The sequence below is a fragment of the Symphalangus syndactylus genome, chromosome 2 (genome assembly GCF_028878055.3).
Source record: "Symphalangus syndactylus isolate Jambi chromosome 2, NHGRI_mSymSyn1-v2.1_pri, whole genome shotgun sequence".
NCBI lineage: Eukaryota > Metazoa > Chordata > Mammalia > Primates > Hylobatidae > Symphalangus > Symphalangus syndactylus.
Genome location: NC_072424.2, coordinates 16,982,675 through 17,007,471, shown reverse-complemented (window position 1 = coordinate 17,007,471; position 24,797 = coordinate 16,982,675).

The window sequence follows — 24,797 nt, the reverse complement described above, 5'->3', positions numbered from 1 at the left end:
AGAACGTGGCCTTATTTGGAAGTAGGGTCTTTGCAGAGGTAATTAAAGATCAAGATGAGATCCTACTGGATTAGGGTACTTCCTAAAGCCGATGAGCCTGTCCTTATAAGAGACAAAAGAGGACACCAGAGACACACAGAGAAGCCATGCAAAGTCAGAGGCACTGGAACTGGGGCTGCCACAAGCCAAGGAACACCTGGAGCTTGCAGAAGCTAAAAGAGGCAAGGAAGCATTCCTCCCTAGAGCCTTCAGAGGGGCGTGGCTCTGCCGACACCTTGACTTTAGACTTCCAGCCTCTGGAATTGAGAGAGAATAAATGCTTGTTGTTCAAAGCCAAGTTTGTAGCAATCTGTTCTGGAGGCCCCTGGAAACAAATACAAGCTGGACATGCATTTGGAGTTCAGGCCCCACAACCACCCTGAGAGGTAGGTAGTAATACACGTGACTTACAGATGAGGACAGGTGGGTTGAAAATAGCCAAGAATGTCACTCAAGTTGACACCACCAGGAACAAAAATCAGAGTCATTCCTTTCTGGCCCTAGTAGAAAACAATTCCAAACAAAGGAAAAAGACACACTGCAATACAGCAGGGATGGATGGATGGGCCACAGCCTGGAGGTGAGAGCACTGGAGACACCTGCCCTGATGCCACAGCACTGACCACTCTAAACCAGGCAGCGCCACAGACACGTTTCTGGGGGAATGCCTTCCAAGCCATTTCTGCGGGACTCCAGCATTTATAAGGAAAGCCTCACTTTTTCAACTGCAAAGACCTGGAGAGACAGGACACATGATCAAAAGGAGCACATAAAAGGGAGAGACACATGTGCTAACCATAATGTGTTATTTCTACTTAGAGAAAAAGAAAAAAGAGTCCACATTTTTTCTAGAGTAAATGTCTCATGATTCTGTTTCAAGATAATAGTAAAAAGCTTCTTGGATCTGACACAAGCATGTTAAGATCTTAAGAAGGCAAGAACATAATAAGAGACTTAAAAACTATTCATTCTTGTTCTTGTTGGCACATCTTTGAAGAGTATTTAAAGTGGCTAGAGCACTGGAGAATACAATCTTCCATGTTGGGAATTCCTCTTTTTCTCCCACACCATAGAAAACACTTAAAAGTATAAGTGACATCCCCATTTGCCCCCAAAGTGGTCTTGAAAGATTTTAAAACTCCTGAAACATAATGAATGAGAAAAGACAAAATAATCCCAGTTGTCAAAGAATCTACTTCTTTGCCTCCTCATTTGTGTGTGAAATTGGAGAATTCTCCACTTAGTGTTCGGGAGGCAATGGGTAGTGGAGCAATAGCCCTGGTCCCATTAAATCCCATCTCACTGACATAGGCAACCATGAAAGACTTATTTTTTAATATCTATTTAAATTGTAACTCTGCATATTCTGGACGTTCCTTTCCCCTTCATCCCTCAGTTTGTGCCAAACCTCACCTTTTCTGTGAGGCCCTCCTGGTATGGAGAGCACTAGGACCATTGTGGGACAGAAGAAAGAGCAAAAGGCTTTAGAAGGCGGGTTGCTGGATTTAACAAACACACAGGATCCCCAGTTAACTTGGAATTTTATATATGCAACAAATAATTTTATTTTCTTTTTAGACACAGGGTCTGTCACCCAGGCTGGAGTGCAGTGGTACAATCATAGCTCACTGCAGCCTTGAACTCCCAGCCTTAAGTGATCCTTCCCATCCAGCCTTCTAAGTAGCTAGGATTACAACAAATAATTTTCTAAAGTATAAGTATGTCCCAAGTAATGCTGGGTATATACTTATGCTTAAAATACATATATTTGTTGTTTGTCTGAAATTCAAATTTAACTTGGCATTCTGTATTTTTATTTGCTAAATCTGGCAACCCTGGTTGGGAGGCAGCCAGGCCTGGACTTGCATGCCAATTCTACTACTAACTAGCTCTGCATACTTGGGCAGGTTAGCAAACCTCTCTGAGAGTCAGTCTACCTTGTTATATAACGTGGACAACTCCCTACCACCTACAGAGCAATGCCCTAATCAACAAAACAGAGCTGCGAAGGTCTCCATAATCAGTCCTTCCAGCAGCATTAGCTGCCACCAAATTCTTTCTGCTACAGCAGTTACAAAATGCTTATAGATTCCCTCATGCACCATGCTTTCTTACCTCTACGCTTCTGTTCACATGGTTACATTTGCCTAGATTATCATCCCTACCCACAGCATACACCAACACACACACCCACACCCACACACACAGTCACCTACATTACTACCCTTTGCTGGGCTAACCTCTGTCACTCCTTTAAGACCTGGTTCTGGCATCAACTCCTCCAGAAGTCCCCCGTAACTTTACTCTTCCACCCCCTTACCTAGAAGGTTGGAGATCACCTCTGCACTACCCCATAACTCCCGAGCTCAACACATGCTTTGTTTTGTTTTGTTTTTGGATGGAGTTTTGCTCTTGTTGCCCAAGCTGGAGTGTAATGGCACGATCTTGGCTCACTGCAACCTCCACCTCCCGGGTTCTCCTGCCTCAGCCTCCCCAGTAGCTGGGAGTCCAGGCATGCACTGCCACGCCCGGCTAATTTTGTATTTTTAGTAGAGACAGGCTTTCTCCATGTTGGTCAGGCTGGTCTCAAACTCCGGACCTCAGGTGATCCGCCCGCCTCAGCCTCCCAAAGTGCTGGGATTACAGGTGTGAGCCACTGCGCCTGACCCAACACATTGCTTTATATTATACTCTTCTCTTTAGGAGTCTGCATTCCCCACTGGGCCATGGACTTCTTGGTCCTACTCATCTATTTATCCTCAGCACAGCGTTTGGTACATAGTGAGTTCCCTTTGCTTCACCCAAAATTAGCAATCCTGGGCAGGAAACCTCAATGATGAGTCCCCAAACCCACGAAACCACTCCAGGAGTCTCTGCCATCACAGACAGGTGCTCAACTTCCAGGTGATAAAAACGCTCATTCTACTTTACACATTTCCTCATTTTTCTCGTGGCCCCAGGCAACTGCACAGATCACAGGCCTGCAAACCCGCCTGATTCTACACTTTCCGTCCTGCCCAGTGTGCTGCATGAAGTGCCATTTGCCTGACACCTGCATAATTTGATCTCTTGCTTCTACTCCAAGAGTTTTTACCGAAAAATCTCTGGACCTGCCTGTTTCAACATTCTCTGGGCTATTCTTGAGACCAAACATTTTGACCTACAGTTTCAAGTTCAAGAAAAGGCTCAAGGGATGTGAGGGTGATCTGGCTGCAACATCTGTCACCCCATTGATCTCCAGGGTTGATTCAGCCAATCGAACTGGATAGGCAGGTGTCCCCTTCCTCCCTCACTGCTCTATGTGCATCCCTCCCGAAGCTGTGTGCTCCAAGAGGAAGACCATCCCTGATAGAGGAGGACCAATCTTCAGTCAAGGGTATATGAGTAGCTATGCTCCCCTGCTAGAACCTCCAAACAAGCTCTCAAGAAAAGGCTCAGGTATAAATGCAGTGGCTAAAGGCCAAGGGCCAGAGAGCTTTTTCCTGCCAGCTGCTGCTGCTCAATCAGAAGCCCCACCTCCCAGAGGCAACAAACAAGCAAAACCAAACCTCATGTTTAAGGACCAGGAGAGGAAAGCAATAGGAAAAAACTTTATGCTATAAGATAAAGAATAAAATTAAATGGGCACAGTCAACAGGGAGTCAGAGCAAACCTCTGACCACAAACCAGCTCTGCCCCAACCATCCTGAGCTAAGCGCTTGAGAGGCAACCCACAGCCCACACGCCAATGGGAAACACTTGTTGTTTCTGTTCTCACCATGCGTTAATTTATAAAGGAAAGAAGTTTAATGGACTCACAGTTCCACATGGCTGGGGAGGTCTCACAATCATGGTGGAAGACGAAGGAAGGAAGAGCAAATAGACTTCTTACATGGCAGCGGGCAAGAGGGCCTGTGCAGCGGAACTCCCCTTTAAGACCCATCAGATCTCGTGAGACTTATTCCCTATCAGGAGAACAGCACAGGAAACACTCACCCCCATGATTCAATTATCTCCACCTGGCCCTGCCCTTGACACGTGGGGATTATTACAATTCAAGGTGAGCTGTGGGGGGTGGGGGGGACACAGCCAGACCACATCACTTGTCTTGCACATAGGTTTGCACATGTGTCACAAACAGGCACAGAACCACATGTACTCAAGCCACAAAGTCCCAGGCACTGCAGACTCTCTGCTCTCAGGCATTCTGTGTTCTACTAATCAGGACTCCCCATCATCTCCCACCAATGACCTCCTGCCTCCACCTCTAGCAAAAGAGACTATAAAATGCTGAAGAACTTTCTGAACCTAAGACGAAATGATAACTCGTAGCTGCATGAAGGGTGTTAGTTAAGTGTACAGTATGGATGCTACTGCTTAAAAGATCTAAAATATCCTAACCCCAGTGGAGAAGAGGGAGCGAGGACTGACATTCAGCAAGTAACTATAATGCAGCTGACAATACCCTGGTCATTTGGGTTCCCTGCCTCATCAAATCTTCAAAACCACCACCTTTGGGCAGGTGAAGACGCAGAGGCTCAACACAGGTAACCAAGGTTACCAAGGTTACCAGGATGTTAGCAAGTAACAGAGCTGGAATTCAAATTCTGATCATTCTGGCACTAGTAACTTTTCTCCTTCCAGTCACCCCCACTGGCTCTCTGGTGTGCCCAAACTTCAAGCTCCAAATCCCCCAGAGGGGCAAGTGCCCAGCCAGGCTTCCCTTTGACGCCAAGTAAACAAGAGGGGTCTGTGCGTCTCTCTCTTGCTTGGGTTTTAAATGTCATCAAGAAATCAGCTGGAGCACTCTACTGACAAATACCAGGGAAGAGACAGAAAGGTGCCTGGGGTGAAGGGACATAATCAGGGGCTTGGTCCCCAGGCTCAGTAGGCCCCTGCCAGCCCAGGGAGGAACCACAGGAAGGAGGACAGGTTCCAGGGATCAAAGAGAAGTAAGCTGTGTCCGTCCCTCCACTCACCCCCACTGTTCCCAGCGAGGATGACTGCGGGCCACCCTCCTCTACCGCCTCCTCTTCTCCCCTACCTTGGCCCAAAGCCAATGCCACCATTCTGGTCACAACCATATACCTTTCCAAAGAATTAACATTTTCAAATTTGAACTGACATCGATGTATGAGTTGTGTATTTTAAATTCTTCAGATGGACTTTGTCTCACTTTATCATGCACAAATTATGACTTGGAGAGGTAGAAAACTAGGAAAGTGATGAACTGCATTTTCCTTCAGGCCTCTCTCCTGACCTCTCACCCCATCAAACTACCACCTCCTCTAAAAGCCAGCTCCATGGCAGGGCCATGAGGACACTCACAGGGGCCCCTGCCCACCAGCATCTCTACCTGTACCCAGACCAGCCTCTCCTCATGCAGCTCTCGTGCTTTGAGACGGACAACAGACATTTTTCTCAAGCGATGCTCTTCTTATGCATGTGCTACATAAAATTGCTTTGGGTGTACATCAAGACTACTCCCCATGGTCCTTTCACTGAGACCACCACCCTGAGGCCCTCCTGCATTGACATACTGGAGGTGTCTGCCAGCACAAACCCCAACCTTCCCACCATAATCCCAACAGAAAATTACCTCCAGCACCCAGTTCTCCACATACACGATGGACACACAGCCCATCCATAGCACACATCAACTACTGCCCTACATGTTAGCCACAGTGAGGTGCTTGGGGGGGCAGCACTGAGAGTTGGCTCATCCTCTTTGTTGCAGACCCTGTGTGGAGGGCCCAGCATACAAACCTCACTTGGGGACTATCTTCTGATTGAATGTAAACTTCTTAAATGTAGGAACTAGGTCTCTGTTATCACTACTGTATATCTAGTACCTAGCATGGTGTGTGGCATATGCAACACTAAAGGGATATTTGGTGAATGAACAAAAGGAATAGGAGAGTATGAGAACAGTGAATGTAATGAGAGAGTCACTCTCTTGATTAGCTTACACGACATAGTAAAAAGGATGGGATAGTCACTCCTACTATTATGTTAGTCTATTTAAGATTCATCTTAGCAGACTGGAGGGAAATTACTTTGCTGGCCTTGAAGAAATTAGCTCCCATGTTAGAAAGGGGACCTCTGCAGGGGCCACATGGCAAGCACTGTGGGTGGCCTTTGGGATCTGGGAATAGCCCCCAGCTGACAGCCAGCAAGAAAGCAGTGACCTCAGCCCTACAACCACAAGGAGCTGAATTCTGCCAATAACCACATGAGCCTGGAAGAGGATGCTGAGCTCAGGAAGAGAACGAGCCTGCTCAGCTGGTCAACACCGGGACTGCAGCCTTGTGAGAGCCTGATCAGAGGACTTGCAAAGCCAGATCTAGTTCCTAACCCACAGAGAAACTGTGAGAGAACAAATGTATATTGTTTCAAGCTATCAAAGTTGTAGTCATTTGTTATGCAGTAGCAGAAAACTAATAGAAAGGCAAACAACATTTGTAATGTAAAAGCATTTTGAGGAGTCATGTTTCCCAAACTTCTGCCTTTTGCTGTCTTTCTTTGCAACTTCCACTGCGTCTACCTTCTAACTGGGCACTGCACCAGTGATTAATGAGGTCTGCATAAGACAGATACCAGAAAGCTATTTGCTTCAGCCTTGCTTTCAGCAACAACAGCACTAAAATCAGAGTGTGGGGTGCTAGCCGTGTGGAGTTCTTATAAATCTAAACAAAGGAATACTTGAATAGCTGTTCAAGCGAAGAAGTGCTTATCTGTGTTGTCCCTAATGCCATAAAGTATTTCTCCCCTGGTGTGAGTCCCACATTCTGGAAGACACTGCAGTATGTAATGACACCATTGCCTTCAGTGCTTCGTGGGAGGGTCTTTAGTGGCAACTCCCTAAGGACAAATGTGTATGGGGAGTGGCCCCTCCCAGACACACCCTATGCCTTGTTACAGCTGTCAAGGAAAGAGGCATTCCTTGTTTTCTGCAATGAATGAGTGGCAAATGAAGTCACAAATGGGGTCAGGCCACCAGCTTTCTTCTCTGCTGAGGCCCTTTGTCACTATTGATAAAATGTTCACCACTGTGGTTCTTTGCCAGGTCACCAACTTGTCCTTCCAGCCACTTGAGAGTAAAACCAGAAGCTGCATGCCCTGCACCAATTTATAAGTTTCCAAGGCATGAATTTAAATCATGTATACTATAAGTCTGGCAAGGGTCTCGGCAGACATCTCTGCATTAATAACTATGTGGCTTGTGTTCTCTGTGCATTGTATGTAAAAACTCCCAGAAAAATGATTCTGAAAAGGCAGCTGATTGCTAATGCTTGTGATGGAAGTTAAAAACGTGGGTGTGTGCATGGATGTTGAATGTTGAATAAAGGCACAGCAGCTCATGCTTGAAATCCCAGAGCTTTGGGAGGCCAAGACGGGAGGTTCTCTTGAGCCCAGGAGTTTGAGACCAGCCTGGATAACATAGTAAGACCTTCTCTCTACTAAAAATCAAAAAGTTAGCATGGTGTGGTGGTATGTGCCCACAGTCTCAGCCACTGGAGGGGATGTGGGGAGTGGTAATGGCAGAGGTGGGAAGGCATCAGATTGGAGGCAGGAGTATCGCTTGAGCCCAGGAGTTTGAGGCTGTAGTCAGCTATAATCACGCCACTGTGCTCCAGCCTGGGCAACAGAACAAGAACCTGTCTCAATCAAAAAAAAAAAAAAAGGAATTTTGAATAAAGAGATGGTTTTTAAGCAGAAAACAGACTTTTTAAGTCTGTTCTAAGGGAACAGAGTGAACATCTCCAATTTTGCAACCAAACATTCATCCACTTTCCAATAACAGTCCCTGATTTCTCCCAAAAAAGAAGTTATTTCCCTATCCTCAGTCTGTGGACTTTCAGGTGAAGTTGACTCTACCATGTGCCAAGGCAAGGCAAGGCAGGTGACTAAGGTCTGAATCAAAGCATCACATTCGCCTGGGGACATGGAGCCCAAGCACAGCTATGGAAATAATGAGTCTTGCCGGGAACTTTAGGGGAACTTGCTCTTTTACTGCTGGACTTGACAATAAAGGCTGTGGCCCCAAAGCTGATGGCAGCCTTTTGCTACCACTCAGAGCTGGAACATGAAGTCAACTCAAACAAGATCAGAACTAAGTGATGCAGGATGGATCAAGACTTAATAACAAAATTTGAGTCCTGGATCAAGCTGTATCTGAAGCTTATGTTTCCACCTTTCACTTACTAGGCTAATACTTTCATTCCTTTTGTTAATTTTTCACTCACGACCAAAATGTCCCGGATTAGAACAAAAAGTCTCTTTTTTTTTTTTTTTTTAGTAACACTTTCTTGCATTTTATGGGCTTATCATTGATTTATGACTATGGGATTAATCAAGGTCTCAGGGCACATGTTTCTTGAACATCAGAGTGGACTCTTTTTTCAGAGAGTTAGCCACTCTTCCCTTGTTTTGTTCTTTACTAATTAACACTTATTTGGTTAGGAATGCTTTCGGCTACAAGTAATGGAATGCCCAACTGAAGGTAGCTTATACTGTTAGTCTCCCATAAGAGTTGAGCTGGAGGTTGGCCATCTGGAGGTTGGTTAGGCAGCTCAACAATGACACCAAAGACCTCAGCTGTTTTTGTCCTTCTGCTCTGCTACCCTTACGTGTTGGTGAGTCTCCCTTCTTGGTCACAAGATGACTACTGCAGCACTGGACATTGAGTCCTCACATGACAGTGTCCCACCCAAGCAGAAAGGAAGAGGGTGGGAGCAAAAGGGGCTTCTCTTCATAATGCCCTCTACCTTTTATCAGAAGGAAAGTTATGTCCAAAATTGCTCACTTACTCCCCATCATTGGCCAGGACTGGGTTATAGGGTCCCTTATAAACCACTCACCAGCACAGAAGGACGGACTTTCCATGGCTGGTTTAGACCAAACTTAAGTGTTTGAAACCTTATCAAGGAAGAAGAGAGAACTGCTCTGGGAAGGCATCTCCCACAGAAGTCTTGTTAACCTACCTTCTTGGAAGCAGAACATTTATAAGAAGAAAAAGCACCAGGCAGGTGAATTCCAATTTTACCCAAGCCAAGCTCAGTGTTCTTTGCCCTTAAAATAAGATCAGAATGAGCCTGAGGGAAAGGCACCCATGTTAAAAACTATATTTGGATCCCCTAGAGCTAGAAGAGACAAGCAAAAGCCAGAAGGCCGGGCCTGGCCTATGCACAACTTTGTCTGCCCCTGGCGATGAATTCTAAAAATACAGACCTCCGACAGTCATCTATTTTAAATAGCAAACTTCACATATATAATCTCCACTTCTTCCTTGCTGCAAATTAATTTTTCATGATGAGGAAAGAATGACACCTACATTTTGCTTTAGCAGAACAAGTAAAGGTGACATTTTGAATCTTGGAGCTAGCATTTCCTAGCTGTGTGGCCTTGGGGAGACAGTGTTCTTCCCTGTGCCTCAGTTTTCTCATCTGTAATACGAAAATATTAATAATATTCACCTCCTATGTGAGAGTTGGAGCCTGACACAAGTCAATTTGGTTATTTTCAATTATATGTCCTTTTGAGTAAATATTCGTAGTCTGCAACAATTAGTTGCAGATGGGGCTATAGTCTGTTCCCCACAACCTCGCTTCTAGATAGATTCCATTATTAACAAGCTAGCATAAAAACACAACCTATTCGGTAAACTTGACAAACTCTTAGCTGTCCTTTCAGATGCTTCAATTGCACTTGCATGAAAAGGTCACTCACTCAAGGTCAATGTCAAAATATTCAAGCTTTGGACACAGGCAGCAAGAACCCTCCAAAACATTAGCTAGACTGAGTCAGTTCAGAATCAAGCCTGGGGCATCATTCCAAAGGGTAGAACTATTGGGCTCCCTATAGATTCTTCTACCTGCTCATGCAGCAGAAAGATGCCTGTATAATATCACAGGCCAACCCACACACATTAAACATATAGTTTATCAATAGAAAGAAATTTTTCCCATCTGTTATGCTATTAGCAAAAATCTCTGGTTTTGATTGTAAAAATAGTTAATACCTTGCAGTAGCTACCTCTGAAGAGTGCCCTTTGGAATAATCTTTCACATATGAGCTGATCACCCCTGGGTGAGTCATTGGAGCCTCATATGAGATAATACACACTCAATGCTTAGGACAGTCACTGGTAAGCAGTAAGAGCTCAGTGCACGTTGACTATTACTCAAAAGCCAAAAGTTAATTTCTATATATTTTCACATGAGGGCATTGCCATTGCTGGCCTGTATTCCTGATCCCAGTCTCATGAATGTTAGAAGACACAAGATTCGTGGGTCAGAGACCAAAGATTTCATTGCACTCAGCACAGCAGGCAGCATGAGCTTCCTTTTTATAGTGGGTTCCAAATAAGCCTGTGTGACCTTTGAGATATTACATTTATTTTATGGTACAACAAGCAAACTTACCTTTTTTTTTTTTTTTTTTGAGACGGAGTCTCGCTGTCACCCAGGCTGGAGAGCAGTGGCGCAATCTCGGCTCACTGCAGGCTCCGCCCCCCGGGGGTTCACGCCATTCTCCTGCCTCAGCCTCCCGAGTAGCTGGGACTACAGGTGCCCGCCACCTCGCCCAGCTAACTTTTTGTATTTTTAGTGGAGACGGGGTTTCACTGTGTTAGCCAGGATGGTCTCGATCTCCTGACCTCTTGATCTGCCCGCCTTGGCCTCCCAAAGTGCTGGGATTACAGGCGTGAGCCACCACGCCCAGCCTGCAAACTTACTTTCTAGCTCATGGAAAAACACTGTCATCCAAGGGTGTTCACTAGACAAACATCCTTGAAAAGGCAACCTACGACAAAGGCTACCTGTGCCTTTGCTCACAAGATGTGCAGCAACACCAGTGACCCATGGAGAACACATCAATTTCTTCCTGTCTCCTCTCAAGCCTAAGAGTTCAAATGGGCTCACCGTCTGGCCCTTATAACAGTTTCTCTTAATGTTTGTGTTTCTCTTCCTGAAACTAGTGACCCCACACACATCTCCTCTTCCCTTCGCACTATCTCTACCTGCATGGACAATGTTACATTCCTCATGGTCTCTCTTCCCAATCCTCCTTTCCCACACTGCCTTCTAAAAACACAGCTCTGACTGGATCCTGCCCTGGTCACAAGCTGACCATGGCTTCCCACAGCCTCCCGAATGAGGCTCTAACTCCTACAAGTCACTGTATTCCTTATTAAATAACGAGTGTCTTGAGTAGAGGGAAACCAGGTCTTACTTATTTCTCTAGCACTTAGTAATAAATATTCATAGATCAAATTGTATAATGGGTTTCTTGGCTTTCCAGTCTTTAAATGTAAAAGACATAAGTATCTAGTAAGCATGGGATAAGCTCGACGGAAAAAAAAAAAAGGAAAAAAAAGCAAGCAGGAATAAGCCATTAAATAGCAGATTTTTCCTTGTATAGTTTCGTGTTTTGTTTTGGTGAGTAGGTATTTGCATTTTGGTTTTTTAACTACTTGTTTTTTCATTAGCTACAGAAAACTTTCTTCAGTCAAAGTCTGACTCGGACATCCAAAATGCAGGGCTGCTCTACAGAGGGGTCAAGGGACACTCCCTTGGCATCCCCTTCCCTGCGGCTTCTGGCAAGAGGAGAGGGACTGCTCTTCAATACTCTTAGGACCAAAGAATTGAAACCCTACACTCAAAGAAAAGTTGCCTCATTCGGGAGATGACCATCCTTACAGGAATAAGCATTGTTCACTTGGTCTGGCAAATATGATTGTACTTTGAGAGGCGATATTTTAATTTAGGTCTGGTCTTTTCAAAAATGCTAAACACATGGAGTGTGGGTAAGGAGCTCCGAGGGAAGTAGCAGCCATTCCCTTCTAAGTAATCTTCACCAGCTACAAGAGGGATGACCCCACGACCCCTGTTGATCCTGTTACCCAAGGTCAGCTCACATATCATTAAAAAGAGTCCGTTTCAAATAATGGGCACTTTCCCCTAAAGACCCAATATTCTTTTGCCATTAGCATCATGTGTTATTCAGAATCCTCTGGGCTTACTGGAATTTCTCTGAAGCATTTCAGATTCCTCGGGAATAATTTTAAAACATTAGAATTTCAAATAACAGCTTCAGGAGAAAGTGACCTGTATCTGGCTCTCCTCCCCCAGCCCCAGTCTTGTGCCACCTAAAACAGCTTGGCCTGCCATCCTGAAGCCGGCTGTCAAGTCTCATCTGAGGAAGGACAACCAGATCAGCTGCTCTCCCCTCCCCCGTTCCCCACATCAAAGCCAAAGAAACAGCTAGCTGGGTTGTTTAAGCAGGGCTGTGTGGACCTGGCTCTCACTAGCTCACAAGAACACACACTGTGCAGATTTCTTCCCAACTGTGTGTTCAGTGACACCTCTTTTATAGCTTGAAGTTAGCCACAGTGGGAGTATTTACACCATGGAAATCGGCAAGCACAACAGGTCAGGATTTCTCCCACCCTCCCCCACCTCCACCCCTTCCTCCATCCCCAGAGCCTGTTGTTAGCACTTACCAGCACACCAGTTTATTTGACAACTAGCTGCAGCTTTTTTTCACCTCTGCTTCATCAACAACAATAAATGGAAACTCAAACAGCCCATAATTTTTACCTTGTGACAAGTACGGTAAAACTTCCATGAATTTCTACAAATTAATAAAGCATGATCTCTCCTGTTGACAGCTTGGGCCGCCCACCTTTTATCAGGCTCTGTCTTCTAGAACCATCTCTCATTTCATCCATTAAGGCACTTCCTAAGCCTTTTGCCTCAAAATGTGCAATAAAACAAATTGGTCTTTATTGCTGTTTCTCTCCAGGCCCCCTTGAAATTACATTTTCCAGTCTATAGCAATCCCCTTCGCCCCGAGGAAGCCTGTGAGGAGAACACCAGGTTTGATCAAGTTTCACTCTGTTTTCATTTGCAGTCTTGCACGGACTCAACGTTCAAGAACTACTTTACTTTTATGTCTCTTAAAACCCTCCAAGTTTTTGTAAGGGCTTGCCTCGTGCACATCAGGAGGCTCCATTGTGTGATGAATTCCTGGGCTCTGTGACTCTTTTGGTATTAGGCAGGCATGTTCCTTTGTGCAAATCAAGGGCACTGAGCAAGCTTTCGTGTATTCCTACACTTGGAGTCTACACCTGGGGCTAAGCCAATGCAGAATGTCAGGTGTCCATTCTCACCACAAAGAAATAGGAGCACCAAGTAATTAACAAGCAGGAGGTCAGAGCTGAGTTAGCTGCTAACCTGATTGTCCTTAAAACTTCATTTGTGCCTAATGTAACCAGAGGCCTCAGTCCTCTCTACTAGTGAATCCTCCAACTCTCAGCCTGTTGGGCCATTTTGATGTGATCAGTGCTTATCTAAAAGCAGAATGTCTCCTTTTGCCTGCTGAAGTTCTGATGTTTAGTCTTCCCCATAGCTGTTAAGAAGCAAAGTGGTCTTTGGCCCTCTGCTGCCCCTCTCCCAAAGGCCCTCCTGTCCCGCTTTCTGCCCCCTGTGACCCCTCTCCACACGTTCCTCACTGGTGTTACCTAATCTCTACTAGGTGTTAGCCCATGAAGGCGTGAGCTCATGCCTCTTAATGAGAAACTCTTGATGACCAAAAGGCCTCCACAGCCCAGGAATGGGTCTCAGCAGGTGGACTCTGGTCACTGGACAGGCAGGTGAAATGGAGAAAAAGAGGGAAATGGAGGAGCCGGGGACTTCCCCATGCCTCAGCCCATGCACCCTAGGTGAACACCTGCTCCAGCTCCACGTGTGGTCTGCCCAGCAGAAGATGTCACGTGGTGAGAATTATTTAAATCCTAGAGGGGAAGAAACAGAGTGGGCACTTAGCTCACCAGAGCCACCATTCCTTCAGGCTCAGGGGTCAGGCGGAAATCCACAGGACCATCTTCTTCAACATTTTTCCAACTTGCAAGTTGTGCATCAGGCCAGCTATGACCTCATGTCCAACCGGTAGGCAGAAGGGCAATAGCTGGGTTGCAGAGATGGTAAGGGCAGCTGGGGTGTGTGCACGTGCATGCACATGTATATACGTGAGTGAATGTGCTTGGGCACAGGCAGGGAGCATGTGGCAGGCATGATCCAACAGGACTGAGCTGATGGGTAGATGAAAGGAGGCAAGAAAAGGTCACTCACTCCCCCAGTGAATCACCAGAAGTTCCTCCAACTGCGTCACCGACTGAACGAGGTTAGAAACCTCTAATACAGTGAAAGCCACAGCGAAATGATTCTAAGCCTTGCTGGAAACCAGCTTTTAAGTAAAACCTCGTGTACTCATTTGTCTCTGAGCAGTATCCAGGACCCATTTTTTCCATTCAAAGAATTTTCAAACCCATTTCCTTTTGCAAACATCATTTGAATGGATGCATCATGTGCATATTATGTGGTTCAGGGTCTGGAGGCAGTGCTGTGTGTGTGTGTGTGTGTGTGTGTGTGTGTGTGTGTGTGTGTGTGAAATCACAATGCTTAGCCTTTTTCTATGTTTGCGGAAACCTTTTAGGGGCATAAGTACACAAGCCAAGTCCCAGTTTGGCAGCCCTGAGAAACAGCTTAGCACCAGGATGTACCCACCCAGCTCAATTTTGCACCACCAGAAAAAAATAGCTCTGTAGCTTGGCACTGAGCTTTGGGATGAAAGCAGGAATTTTCTGACCCACAGAACAACCTCAGAACCACTATGCCAAGTACTCAGCAGAGAAAGAAGATATGGAAACGCAGTTGATCATCCTCAGTTGTTAAAAAATATTAGAGTTCTGAAGGCCAAAAGAACAATCTGGGCCCTAAGTACTCATTGCTGTTGTTAGATGATTTACAGAGCTTAGATAACATAGAGTTTTAGCTTTTTAACAGCTCTGGCGCAGGGCTGTGGGAATCTTCTGTCCATGGTGGTTATATCTAGAGTCACCCATGCTAGATGTGCAAGGGATTTCAAAAACTATGTACACCACATTGATTGTCCCCAGGAAAGAAAAGGAGGACAATTAGGAGGGCAATCAAAGGGCTCCTGGGCGCGAGCATCATTCTATTTCTCGACGTGGGTGGTATTGATACCCAAAGACCCCAGTGTTTGCTTTGTAGAGAATCACATGCTCTGTGCACATTCCTGTATCCATGTTATTTTTTAAAGTTTTTTTTTTTTTTTAAGAATTGTTTAGTCCCATCCCTTCTGCTACGGACTGAATTGTGTCTCCCCAAAATGCATCAGTTGACGCCCTAACGCCCAGTGTGATTGTATTTAGAGACAGGGCTTTGTTTTAGCCCATTCAGGCTCCTATAACAAAATACTTTATACTAGGTCACTTATAAACAACAGAAACTTATTTTCTCATGGTTCTGGAGGCTGGGAAGTTCAAGGTCAAGGCATCAGCAGTCAGCCTCTGGAGGGCTTACTCTCTGCTTCATAGATGGCACCTGGCTGCATCCTCCCAGGGTGGAAGAGAAAAACAGGCTCCCTTAGGCCTCTTTTATAAGGGCGCTAATCTGAATCATGAGGGCTCTGCCCTCTCTAAAGGCCCCACTTTTGAATACTATTGCATTGGGGATCTGGTTTTAACATTTGAATTTTGGTGGGACACAAACATTTGGAGCATAGCAGGCATTTAGGAGGTAATTAAGGTTAAATGAGAGCAGAGCCCTGATCCTGCAGACTTAGTGCCCTTATAAGAAGAAACGCCAGAGAGCTTTCTCTCTGGGTGTGTGCATGCTCAGAGGAAATGTTATGTGAGGGCAAAGCAGCTGTCTACAAGCCAAGAAGAGAGAGAGAGAGCCTTCACCAGAAACCAAACCTTGCTGGACCTGATCTTGGACTTTTCAGCCTACAGAACTGTGAAAAAATACATTTCTGTTGTCCAAGCCACCCAGTATGTGGTTTTTGTTATAGCAGCCCAAGCTAAGATACGTTCACATTGCAAAAGGGCAAACCGAGACCCACACAACCAAGTTTAAAAAGCAGATAGAGGGTTGGAACTGGCATCCTCATTACCAGTTTAGTTCTCTGTCCACTGTTATTTAGCAGTTAATCCATGGCCTGCTATGTTGCATGGGCCCGTTGCATATTTTCAAATGGATTGTAAATCGTCACTAAGGACTATATCTCGTGCTTCCTATTGCTCATAGGCTCCTGCACGTACAAGCACACACATACACACACACAGTACTAAGATCATGGTGGATGCTGGCCTGTAAACCAAGCTGACCATCTATTACTCACGCTGGTTAACACAGAAAAACAATCGTGTGGCAGGCAAGCCCCGAACTCATGCATTCAAGTTTGCTCTCTTATATTCTCATTGTCTAGTCTCCTGCCTTAAATATCTGGTCGTGGCTCCTTTGGTTTGGGGATCTACAGGTTCCTGCTTTGTCCCCCTTGCTACTAGCTCCCGTGGGCATCCTTGGTGCTAGTGGAGAGAAGCTACTCACAGTAACCCAGGCCCCCCAGTCTAGCCAAGAGTCATTCATTTTCATGATTTGGTGTGGAAGGAGGGTAGAGGGAAGAGGGGAGGGGATTTGGTCATTGACGGATCAATATTTGGGAACTGATCAGACTCAGAAATGAAGCTAAGCTGAACAATGTCAAAGCCAATTCAGTAAAATGTCCAAGATACTGGTCGCTGGGTAAATCTTGAAAGGATTCTGCCAGCTACAAAAATGAGAAAACACAACATAGATTGCTTAAGAAAGCAAGAAAAAAAATGGAGGGTGAGATGGGAATTAGGAGAAGTTGACTGACTCACAGAACATCAATGTCTGCCGGACACGCTGTCAGCTGAGGACAGGAGAGGGGTCGAATAGGACTGACAGATGACAGTCAAGACCTGCTCCCCCTGACTTAGACCTTCTCGCACTGACTTCATTCCTCACCTGTCCCCGCAACTGGGGAGCCGAGCTGAGTGAACTAAAAGGTCTCTCTAGCCCTCAGGGCCTCTTAAACCTCCTAAGAAAATAAAACCATGAATGTCACAGGCAACCATGAAAATGTACATTCCTAGAGAAAAGTTTTGCCCTGGTATGGAGGGCTTCATGCCCCATCAAGGATGAATTTCCAGAGAGCCAAAAAAAGATTTATTTATGTAAAACTCAGGATGAAACTAGCTGCTAAGATACTCGGGATTTTGCCAGGGAAATAGTCTTGTATTAGCCACCAGTCAGGCTTTTCTGAATTTGGGCTTTCTTACACAGGTGACCTCTGCCTAGGAAGGTCACCCAGGCTCCTAGAAGTTTTTAACAGAGTCTAAATGCTAGCTTTTACATGTTAGTTTTTGCACGCATATTCAGCATTTTAAAATGGCTCTAGTCCCTTAAAATGTCAGGCAAACAGAATCCAGGAATTCACGTCTGATCTCCACAGAGCCAAAAAATAAGGGCCCAACTTTGGCCTGTGCTCCAACAGTAAAATTCAGCTTCAATATTGACATTCTAGATTGCTACTTCTACTGTTTTCTTAGCAGTGAAATCCACAAACCTTCCATTTCTGAACCTTTGCCCAGTTTGGAGAGCTGAGCCATCAAACTGAATTTTATCTTGTGAGGGTTAACAAGTTTGAGTCCAAATATAGCAGTCCTATATACCTATCAAGATTTATTATCTATTTACGGCCACATTTGCACTGACGGAGTTTTAACAGCCTCTGTGTGTTACCAGAAACCATGCAGACCCAGATACTGTGGTTTTGACATTGTTGATACTGAAAAGAAATACCTTATTCCTTCAGTGTTCCTCTGGAATGAAGTTACCACATATGAATCTGTTTCTTATAAGTTTAGAGCTTGCTAAGTGTGATGAGGAGTCACAACCAGCCCGCTGGTTTACAAAGGAGGAAGCAAGCTCAATGTCACATCTTGTTGGTGAACAAGGGCAACCAGAAACTTGGTCCAGAGCACCTCGCACCACACATATTGCTCACTCCGCCTGTCACGTGAAGTGCAGAGAAGGATGTGTACCGGGGTGTGCACTGCACAGCAGCCATACTCATAGTTCCGTGCAGGCAGAGGAGGATCATGAAGATTGGCCTCCTGCCATGCCCACGAGCACCCAATAGCCTTATCAGGAATATTAGCAGTTCTACCCAGAAGTACCATTCAGCATCCTGTAGATTGCCTGGCCTAGGGGACAACCCTAGCTTGATGGATTGGTGCCCAATGTCCATTGGTACCCAACAACAGTTCTACCGTCTCTCTTGCATGCCTGTGAGTTGTAGAGGCTAGAAAGCTAAAAACTACATTTCCCAGACTCCCCTGCATCTCAGTATGGCTGTGATTTCATCTCAGCCAATCAGATGCAAGCATGTGTGATGAGGAAAGTGGAAGTAAGGCTGAAGTAATGATTCTGTTGACTCTCCCTACTGATAAGAATGGGCTTGGAGCATTTAGCCTCTCGGCAGCAGGTGTTAGTGTCCGGCTTTGTGAGTGTCAGTGAGCAGGGGCACCCATTTTGCTGGTGTGGATCATAGTGGATGTGGGCTTGTTCTGGAGCTGGTGGAAGCAGTAGTGGCCTCCTGCCCAGGGTGCCTTCTGGACTTCAGGAGCCAGTGGTTTCCTTGTCACAGAAGAGCCCGCATGTTCCCGGGTGGTCAGTTCTGCACTCTAGATTTGGGATTTCTTCTTGAATGGTCAGCCTGAGTCTCTTTCTTCAGCCTCAAAACAATTTTATAAGCCATTTGCCACTTTGGGGAAAAAAAAATCAAAATAAAACCCTACTTGCTTAAACAATGTGAGTTGATTCTGTTCTCTGTAACTGAAACTTGAATGATACATCTAGAGAAGGCCTGAACTAGATCCACCCCCATATACTGAGCACTCACCATGAGCCGGGACCACATGTTGGCAATCTACATGACTCTCATTTAATCCTCACAGATGGGGAAAAAAAGGAGAAAGTCAAATTGGTGAAAAACCTCCCAAAATCCCACAGCAGTCAGTAGCTAGTGCAGGAGAAAGTGAGGTGCATCTTGATTTCCAGCCTGGTTCTGGGAACATCATTAAAGGTTCTGAAGTGATGGAGTGCAGGGACCTGAGCCAGGACTCACAACCCCAACTCTGCTGCTTATTAGAAAATGGCTGAACTTCTTTGGACCTTGGTTTTCTTGCCTGTAAAGTAAGGCTATAATAGTCCATATCCTGTAGGACTGCTGTGAAGATTAAGTAAGTTCATATACATAAGACGCTGATCCATGGCAAATGTGAGAGAACCATTTTCTTTTGCTAAGAATTTCCCCCAGCAAAAGGAGGAAATAGGACTTGAAGAAGTGACCATAAGGTGGTCTACTGACCTTTTCTGATGTCTTTAGAATAAGATGCCAGGCTGACCAATACCTTGCCAATATTAACAGATTCAGGTAGCAGCTGCAGAGGCAGCTGCAGTGTGACAATAAGACCATAAACTTGGAGTCTCTGGACCTGGGCGTGACTTCCAGTTCTCTATCTTCGTAGCATGCTGGCCTTGACCCTGTCCTTTAAAATATTTGATTCCTCATTTCTTTGTAAAGTTTCACACTGCTGTCCAGCTCCCAGGCTGTTAGATGAAATGAGAAGGAAGGTTCAGCACAGCTCCAGGAAGAGCGCTCCACTCACCAGGCTTCTTTTGGTTGAGGTGAGAAAGCTCTATTTAACGTAAATCAGGCCACAAGCGAAATGCACTGATTGGTGGACTTTGAAGAGTCATGCGTGGAGCACGGGAAGTGCAGAGATGAAGCTAGAATCTCTCTCCTGGTCTCCAGTCTCTACCAAGGTTTCTACATCAGCACATTTTCCCTCACTACAAACTAGCTCAGAGCTGCAGTCACCAGAAAGAAACTGGCTTTGATGTTCTATCCAGCCAAGAGTAGCCAATGACTTCCCTTTGCTAGGGACTGGCGGGTTTCCCAGGACATGAAATTTTTAGTGCTAAAATTGGGACAGTCCTGGGCAAATTGGGAGAAGTTGGTCATCCTACTGTGTTCTCACATTCAAAGGTAAGGACTGATTGGTCCAGCTTGGGTCAGAGGCCACCCAATACCAACTGACCAGTAGTGCAGGTTATATAAGAACATGTTAGCTCACGCAGTAGCTATGTAGATGTGGGATGGGAGGTGTCCCCAGGATAATGACGGAGAGGGACATCAGGAAGAAAATCCCATCAATGTCACGTTGGTCCCAGAGTAGAGACTCAATGAAGGGTCCTATATTCTTTCCTTTAACGTACAACAGCCTCATTAGTGTACCGCTATAAGACAATGGGAAGGAACTCAATGGAATCTCTGTGACTCCAGAAAAATTGGAATGGATTTGCATATAATATTTGGGTTTCAAAGCCAGAGCATAAAATAAACATCATATTTAGTCCAAATACCTACCTACCTCTAAGCCTTGTCATCTCACTCAGCACGGGATGCCCCATTAAGAGAGCTGAGCAGGGATGGCAGCCAGGTGGGGACACGCAGGTTCTCACCTCCCATTGCAAAGTCACTTTGAGACATGGATCCATTAAATAAAAGGTGGTAGACATAGCCCTTTCTCCCTTGCCCAGAAGTTGCAGATGATATGGTGTTTTCAGATGCTGGGAGGTTATGAAATATATTTAAAAGATTAAGGCTCTTTGACCTAAGAAGGACAAACAGAAGTGTTAAATAGCACTAAACTTTCAAAAGCAAAGATCATTTAGGTGGATGCCATGGAGCATTTATCCTCCACAAAACAAAGAGCTTTTTTTTATTGTTTGGTCTTTCATAAAGAATTTCCAATAGTGATTTTGTATCATCCGTCAGAACAAGTCATCACAGCCAATGACTCTATACAAACAGTTGTGACAATGAAAAGCCCATTTTGCCTGGCTGAAGGCAGTCCTGTCTAAACCTGCCTGTCCTCCAGGCAGCAGCACCCACTGTAGATATCCAGGGCAACAAAGAGGAAGTTTCAATAGCAGAAGGCAGAACTGAACAGTAAAGCAACACCAAAGATTCTTTTCTGAACAGCAGCTGTAGAACCAGGCAACTCCCCCAGGCTCTAAAGTGTGGCTGACCTGACAATTTTAGAGAAATTTTTGAAGGGATTACTTTTTTTTTTTTTTTTTAATACAGAGTCTCACTCTTTTCACCCAGGCTGGAATGAAGTGGTGTGATCTCAGCTCACTGCAACCTCTGCCCCCTGGGTTCAAGTGATTCTCCTGCCTCAGCCTCCCGAGTAGCTGGGATTACAGGTGCCCACCACCACACCCAGCTAATTTTTGTATTTTTAGTAGAGATGGGGTTTCACCACGTTGGCCAGGCTGGTCTCGAACTCCTGACCTCAGGCGATCCACCTTGGCCTCCCAAAGTGCTAGGATTATATTGTGCCCAGCCTTTTGAAGGGAATTTACACCTAGGATTGACTTTTGCTCTTCAACCCCAGTTTACCTGAACCAGTCAGGAGGAGGTGCCCGCAAGCTCCTACTTATCCCCAGCTTTGATCTGTTGACCCTATCTGGAATCTGACTCCAGTGACACCTATAACCTCATTATAGCTTCATGTCAAATGAAAATTGTGCCTTCTGCACCTTATGCAGCTTTTTCAGGGACATCTTGACCCTCTCAAAATTTCCAGACCACCATCCCCCCCACCGTCAGGTAAATGGATTTGTTCCACCCTTTACCCCCACCTATTTCTGTCCCAAGCTGCCCATGAGGTCATTCCACCTCTCCTCCTCTCTGCCCTCAGCCCCACTATGGCCTTGTAAGCAGCTTTCTCCGCATGGGGACCAGCCTCCTTGTGTTAGTCTGTTTTGCGTTGCTATAAAGGAATACCTGAGGCTGGGTAATTTACAAAGGAAAGATATTTACTGGGCTCACAATTCTGCAAATTGTACAAGCATGGTACCAGCATCTGCTCAGCTTCTGATGAGGCCTCGAGAATTTTTTACTCATGGTAGAAGGGGACGGGAGAGCAGGCACATCACATGGAGAGAGGAGCGAGAGAGCTGCCAGGCTCTTTTAAACAACCAGCTCTCATGTGAACTAATAAACTCACTCGTTACCACAAGGATGGCACCAAGACATTCACGAGGGATCCACCCCCATGACCCAAGCACCTCCCACCAAGCCCACCTCCAACATTGGGGATCACATGTCACGATGAGATTTGGAGGCGACAAACATCTACTCCTACACCTGCTTGCTCCAATCCTTGACCACCCATTTCCACTGACCTGATTCTCCACTCCCATTCAGCTATCCCGTGGCCTTCACTGCAGAGTGCCCCACCTCTGAAATCACAGATTCAGATATTTGTCTTTCAGATCACTGCCTCTCTTCCCTCTGGCTTGGTCTTTCAGTGACTCCCAATACTCCACTTATTTGTCCTGTTTTCTGTTCACTCTCCCCCTCCCTCCCTATCTTTACTTTCCATATTCGACATGGGTTTATTCAAACTTTCTCCTACCAACATCCTAAATCCCTTGCCCGTTATTCGTCCATGGCTGTCACTCGGTGAAACTTGAATACCACATCTACTCAATGCTTCATCTTCACCACGTGCACCCAGGATTGTTGAGTAAAGGCCACATTCAAACAGATCAGTGTCACCCTGCAGTCACATCCACAAACACCACCTGGGCCTTTCATTCTGCCTGGCACTCCAGTTGTATGTATCTCCTTGGTCAGTTCGACTTTCCATTCTCCATAATAATAATTTCTAACTGGCATTGTGTTCAAACATCCTCCCTACTCTCCACCCTCCTCATTTTCAGCAGGTAACGGAGAAACGAGTATCCTTTGTTAGAGTGAAGTATCCCAAATGTCCACCACTTCTCCAAAGCTGCCCATTCTTCACCCCTTCCCTCCTACCAAAAGAGAGACGGCACAGTCCTCCTGTCCAAGGGGAACATCTTCACCCAAGTTCTAGAGCCAACTCCTCCCCATCTTAGAAGCCCCTTGCTGTCAGCTCATCACCCTATACCTGCATCTGCGTCCTCACCCTGGATCCTCAACCTCCCTTTCTCTAATGACTCTTTTTGTCAGCATTTAAGCCCCTCAAGTATCTTACATCTTAAAACAAACTCTTCCTTCCCTCCCTTGCCACTGCCAGCCACCATCATATCTGTAGCCTCCCTCATGGCCAGACTTTTTTTTTTTTTTAAAGACAGAGTCTCGGTCTTGTTGCCCAGGCTGGAGTGCAATGGCGCAATCTCGGCTCACTGCAACCTCTGCCTCCTGGGTTCAAGCGATTCTCCTGCCTCAGCCTCCCGAGTAGCTGGGATTACAGGCGCCCACCACCATGCCCAGCTAATTTTTTTGTATTTTTAGTAGAGACGGGGTTTTGCCATGTTGGTCAGGCTGGTCTCGAACTCCTGACCTCAGGTGATCCGCCTGCCTCGGCCTCCCAAAGTGCTGGAATTTCAGGCATGAGCCACTGCGCCCAGCCAAGCCAGACTTCTTAAATGGGAACTCGTTTCCCGAGCAGAAGAGAAAGAAGCCTGATACCTAAGACTACATATTACATATGATACCATTTACATGGAATTTCTAGAAAGGGCAACATTATAGAAACAAAAAGCAGATCAGTGGTTGCCTGGGGCCATAGGAGAGTGGAATTGACAGAGAATGGACCCAGGAAACTTTTGAGGGTTATGGGAATGTTATAAACCTGGATTGTGCTAATGGCTGCACAACTTATAAATTCATGAATACTCATCAAACTGTATATTTACAATGGGTGAATTATTTGATATGTAAACTATATCTTAGTAACAGTGTGTGTGTATAATTTTTTTTTTTTTTTGAGACACTTGAGAGACTTGCTCTGTCACCCAGGCTGGAGTGCAGTGATGCGATCTCAGCTCACTGCAAGCTCCACCTCCCGGGTTCATACCATTCTTCTGCCTCAGCCTCCCAAGTAGTTGGGACTACGCTGCCCGCCACCATGCCTGGCTAATTTTTTTGTATTTTTAGTAGAGAGGGGATTTCACCATGTTAGCCAGGATGGTCTCAATCTCCTGACCTCATGATCCCCTGGCCTGGGCCTCCCAAAGTGCTGGGATTACAGGTGTGAGCCAACACACCCAACCATTTTTTTTCTTTTTTTCTGAGATGGAGTCTTGCTCTGTTGCCCAGGCTGGAGTGTAAGGGCACAATCTCGGCTCACTGCAACCTCCACCTCCAGGGTTCAAGCAATTTTCTTGCCTTAGCCTCCCAAGTACATGGGATTACAGGCACCTGCCACCATGCCTGGCTAATTTTTGTATTTTTTAGTACAGATGGGGTTTCTCACCATGTTGGTCAGCCTGGTCTCAAACTCCTAACCTCAGGTGATCCACCCGCCTCGGCCTTCCAAAGTGCTGGGATTACAGGCGTGAGCCACTGCGTCTGGTGTGTGTAATAATTTTTTAAGTCAGAAAGCAGAAGGAAAAGGAACCTCAAAAGCTTAGACCTGAGAGGACCAGACTGGGGCATGAACAAGGAGTCTGAGTGCCCTTGATACTGGATAGATTCCCAGGTTGGGCAAAAGGGAGTTAGAAGGCAAGTTAACTGAGACAATTGTGGGTCCTTAAGGAGGAATCCCAAACCACACTCCCATACACACATACTCTAAGAAATGAGTGTAGAGGAAAGATGAGAAAATCTAAGAATGATTATTGGAACCCTGAGTAGAAGAACCGATGCACCGTGTCCTGGGTGGAGCGCCCAAGAATGTGGCCAAACTTCAAAAAGATGACTATACTTTGTCTAGGCAGGCAGAGCCCTGGCTCCTTAGATAGGTGTGAGAGCAGCAGATGTTTCCGCGGCACCATGACATGGCACAGACAACCTTCACCCCTGGGGGAGACTTATGAAAGGGA